Here is a 5,306-nt window from a genome sequence, read left to right as displayed (position 1 = left end):
CCACTATTTAATCTCTTAAAAAGTTCTAGTTCATTTCTAAGCTATTCTTGCTCTAGGCTTCCACCTAAATCTAGGCATCTAGGCTTTTCCTAACCTTCTTCTCTGAATTTCTCCAACCTTTCCCCATTACTCAGTTCCAACATTGCTTCCACATTTTCAGACACCTGTGGCAACACTACCCTGCTCGCTGCACCAATGTTTTAACCCATTATTGCATTGCTAACAGACTTACTCAAGACTGGGTGATTTATAAATAATGGCGACTTAATTTGACTCACAATTTGGTGACTAGGAAGTCCAAAGGTTTGAGGCTGGCATCAGGCCAGTCACAACATGGCCAAGAGAAGCAGGCAGGATGGTGGGCATATGCAGAGAGGGAGATATGGGGACAGCCTTGCCCTTTTATAGCAACTCGTTCTCATGAGAATGAACTCCTTATGAGAGCTAAAACGCACAGGGTGTTGTGAGACAGCATTAATTTAGTCATGAGAGTGATGCTTCCATGTTCCAATCGCTAGTGGCTTTACCTCCATGCATTGGTCATTACCCATTAGGCATCATTTCTTCCTCATGCTATTTTATTAGGGATCAATTCCAAAACATGAAACTTTGGAGGACAAACCATAGCACTCATCATAGGTCTTATGAGCGTGTCAAAGCAGCATCTCTTTATTGTACTATTCTAGTCCCACATTGGTGGGAACAAGGATGAGGCTTGATGTTACAAAAGGTCTTTTCCTAATTTCCAGGATTGTAAGCTTTATGAAATGAGAGCTGTGTTCTAGAATCAGTTGCCAACTCTGAGAAGAGCCTGAGTGTTAATGATGCATCTGGTTCTGGACTAGGGAAGTGGGATTGGAAATTTCTCTACCATTGTAGAATTCAGAATATGTGAATTCACGTTGCCAACTCTCTTCCTCTTGGCTTCAGCTCAAGACTCCAGTGTGGTGTTGTGATTAATTTTGCCTGAAAGCAGTGTTCCTCAACCTTGGCACTATCGGCATTTTGGGCTGGATAATTCTTTGTCTGTCCTATGTAGTATAGGATGTTCAGCAACATCCCTGGCTTTTAGATTCCACTAGCAGTTCCCTTTTTCCAAGCTATGACAATCAAAAATGTCACTAGACATTGCCAAATGCTGTTTGATGGGCAAAATCAAGTCCCATGAGAACCACTGGTTTCCAGGAAGCCTCTGGGTAGACATGGCATCTGGTTCTTCATGTAGAGCCCAGTCTGCTCTGACATTGCCCCGTGAAAAAAGCGAGGACAAGAACATACGATTCTAAGTACCATTTCTAGTAACAAGATGACCTTCTAGTCACTTCCATTGAGTGGACCAAGTTTCAAAACTTAGTGTTCCCTTCTTGAGGAGAAGGAGGAACAGATCTTAAGGGAGTCAATGACGCAGCATTAGAAAATAACAAATCAAAACACAAGGCTTATTCTCTTTCTGAGTTTCGGGTGGACGGAAGTCTTGGGTTTGTCTCGGCATCTTTTCCACCTTGTTAACACACCCTGGCTGATTTCCTTCCCCCCCATCACATTTTCTTTGGTGCTTTATGGTGTCATTCTAACATTATTGGTACACATGTATTAAAGATCATGTACAATTTATAAAAGTTTCATAGTCTGTTTAATAGTCCTGATATGACACTGTCAGTCATCCTTCTGGATGTTATCTGATAGCACTCTACACGACAAAATAGCTGAATTGTTTGTCAGTTACCTCATTATGGTAATGAACTACGATCAAGTTGTTAAGCAAAGATAGGGGAGTCAATGATGCAGCACTAGAAAATAACACATGTCATTCTAATATGGCGGTTACCCTAATCGTTATAAAATACTCCCTCCACTCACTGCAGTCTACTTCTTACACAATGCAGGACCCTTACAACAGTCTAAGTTCATCTAGTCTTCTCCTGCCTTTTTGCTTTTGTTGCTACATATTTTACTTCTGCATGTTGTATGTCTTGTTTTAAACAGTCAAGAGTTTACATATTTACCCATTCTTCCTACACTTCCTTCCTTCCATCTGAGAGCATTTTCCTTCTGCACAAAGCAGTTCCTTTAGTAATTTTTTCCCTATTTTTGTTTAACTTATTTCCTTCAAGACCATCTCCTTACAATTTCCAGAGAGAATATACAAAACAAACAACATACTTGGTTTCAAGTACAGAAGCAGTGTGCTGGCGTTTAAAGCGTTACTGATGACATTGGTACAGAGAATGTCGGCTTACTCCAGGCCACTTCAGTATTCCTGAGGAATAAACGTGATCTGTCTTCCCCCCATGGGGATGTTGTCCGGTTTAAGTCACTGCTCCTGCTCTTGGACGAATTTCCCGTGGAGAAGGTACGGAGCCTGGAAATCGTGCTGACAGTTGGAGTAGGCCATTCCCAGTCCCATGCCAGAGCCAAAGGCTAATGGCTACATTCTTCTTTTAAAGAAGGTAAGTGAGAAAACGATTCCTAATCCCAAACCAGTACTGATCTTCACAACTGCATCCGCCATGCACTGGTCCCACTTCTGGCCGAGCTCGGACTCCAACATGTTCCCCACTCCCCTCTTTAGTATTTTTTTGTTTTAACACAGACAGGAGGCCTCGGGCTAAGAATCTTCTCAGACATTAATATCTAAATTTAGTCAAGCTATTTTGTTTTTCATTGTGTCGAATGCAGTTCTCTGCTATTTCAGAAAATCTGATAGCGTTTTGCCACTGAACTTTTCTTTTTTAAAAAAGAATTATTTTATGTAACTTTATTTATTTATTTATTCTAATTTGACCAGAGAGGGACAGAGTAAGCGAGAGAGAGAGAGAAAGTGAGAAAACAAGCAGCCAGATATGGAACTCGAACCACAGTAGGCCATATGGGAGTCCAGCGCCCTTAACTACCACGCCACCTGCTGGCCCTGCCATTGACCTTTTCTAAGTAATACATTGGGTTGATTTAAAGAAAAGAATTAAGCAAATAATCATCCATGGGGCACAGATTAAAAACTAAGGGGATACAGAGATTTTCCAAATTTGGTAATAAGGTCTTATGACAGGTAAGATGGTGGGGGTGAACGTTATTTTCTAGTGCTGCATCATTGACTCCCTTATTTTTGCATAACAACTTGATAGTAGTTTATTACCATAATGAGGTAACTGACAAACAATTCAGCTATTTTGTCGTGTATAGTGCTATCAGATAACATCCAGAAGGATGACTGACAGTATCATATCAGGACTATTAAACAGACTATGAAACTTTTATAAATTGTACATGATCTTTAATACATTTGTACCAATAATGTTAGAATGACACCATAAAGCACCAAAGAAAATGTGATGGGGGGAAGGAAATCAGCCAGGGTGTGTTAACAAGGTGGAAAAGATGCCGGGACAAACCAAGTTCGTTCACCTGAAACTCAGAAAGAGAATAAGCCTTGTGTTTTGATTTGTTATTTTCTAATGCTGCGTCATTGACTCCCTTAAGATCTGTTCCTCCTTCCCCCTGAGAAGTGAACACTAAGTTTTGAAACTTGGTCCACCCAATGGATGTGCCTAGAAGGTAATTTCATTACTAGAATGTTAAATGATATATTCATGAAGGAGACTTAGCAAGTCACTGGGCAATGTGTTTTATGTAAATCCATGTGTGCCTCTTATCCAGAGGCTGTTCAGAGAAGGTATCAGACCGAGGTCTGGCGGTGTGACACTAAGTGGCTTCGCTCTTCTCATCCCCCAGTGAGGATAAACCACACAGTCTTAGAAGGAAAACTGCTTCTGGCATTTTTGTAGTTTGAGGTTATTTATCATTATCTTAAATAATAACGGCCCGTTGGGACCAGCAGTTAGCGTAATGGCTATGTCACTGGACTCTAATGTAGTCGACCGCAGTTCGCATCCCGGACCTAGTGGCTTGAAACTCACGCTGGGTGCGCATGTGTACGTGCCCAAGATCCCGAGAGGAGAACGGAGGAGAAGGGATTGCGGCAGGACCATCTCCCCTGGGGGGTGATTTCTCACTTTCTGTCTCTCTGTCTCTCTCTGTCTGGCGAGTGCACGCACCCTACAGCCAAAAAAACCAAAATAAATAAAAACCCTCTAAAAAATAAATAATAATAATGGCCCGTGAAGACATACGCTCTATGCCAGACAAGACGCTGCAGCTCCAGTGCTAACCGAAATTCGAGCTGCTGTTGTGATTTACTTCTTTGCTTTTCTTTAATTACGAGATTTCTTCCATTTACCGGCTTCATTCATTTTCTCACTCAACCAAATATTATTGGGCGTTTTCTTTGTCCCACTCCTGGTTGAAATGCTGAGGAAACAGTTGTCTGTCACATAGAGTTTGATCTATGCCTGGAGCAGGTCCCTGCACTTAGTAGGTCCTCAGTAATGCAAATGAATCAAAGGGAATATCTCCTGGCCTCAGTTTTCTTATCTCTAAAGACAGAATTGATCAGGATTTTCGGGTTTGTTTTGCCTGTTTGCAAACCAGAAATATATTTAGTAATAAACATGTAAAAGATGTGTGAAGTACAGGTTGTACAGGGGTCCACATGTTATTTCTTGACCCATTTGCTTGCTCACCTATCTAAAGTTGCCTGTTTCTTTGACCTTTCTTTCTTTTAACTTCTTGCTTGCAAATTTTTTGTTTTAAATTTATTTAACTTTCGGGAACCAGCAGTTAGCGTAATGGCTATGTCGCTGGACTCCCACGTAGGCGACCGCAGTTCGCGTCCCGGACCCGGTGGCTTAAAACTCACGCTGGGCGCGTGTGCGTGCGTACCCAAGATCCTGAGAGGAGAATGGAGGAGAAGGGATTGCAGCGTGACCATTCCCTCTGGGGGGTGATTTCTCACTTTCTGTCTCTCTGTCTCTCTCTGTCTGCCTGGTGAGCGTACACGCCCTATAGCGAAAACCTCTCCAAAAAAAAAAAAATTATTTAACTTTATTTGGTACATTTATTTATGTATTTATTTATTTATTTTAACCAGAGAGAGGCAAAGAGAGAGAGAAAGGGAAAGTGAGAAAGCCAAACCACCAGGGCCAAGACATGAACCGCAGTCGGCCATGTGGAATACAGTGTCACAACCACCATGTCACCTACCGGCCCCGATATTTTTTTTTTCTCTAGAGAGGTTTTTCTATAGGGCACATGTGCTTGACAGAGAGACAGACAGAGAGTGAGAAATTACTCGGGGATGGCCATGCTGCAATCCCTTCTCCTCCATTGTCCTTTTGGATCTTGGGCATGTGTACACAGGCACCCAGCATGTTTTAAGCTGCTGGGTCATGGACTTGAACCATGGTCGA

General features: G+C 42.0%; 1 pseudogene; it reads right to left on the bottom strand.

Annotated features, from left to right (window-relative positions):
- Window positions 1-2,314: 2,314 nt before the first annotated feature.
- Window positions 2,315-2,551, bottom strand: LOC102472012 (MICOS complex subunit MIC10 pseudogene; annotated as a pseudogene).
- Between the last annotated feature and the right edge of the window lie 2,755 nt (window positions 2,552-5,306).

The sequence above is a fragment of the Tupaia chinensis genome, unplaced genomic scaffold (assembly GCF_000334495.1).
Source record: "Tupaia chinensis unplaced genomic scaffold, TupChi_1.0 Scaffold000451_2, whole genome shotgun sequence".
NCBI lineage: Eukaryota > Metazoa > Chordata > Mammalia > Scandentia > Tupaiidae > Tupaia > Tupaia belangeri.
Note: the sequence above shows the minus strand (reverse complement) of the source record. Positions and strands in the feature narration are given on the sequence as shown.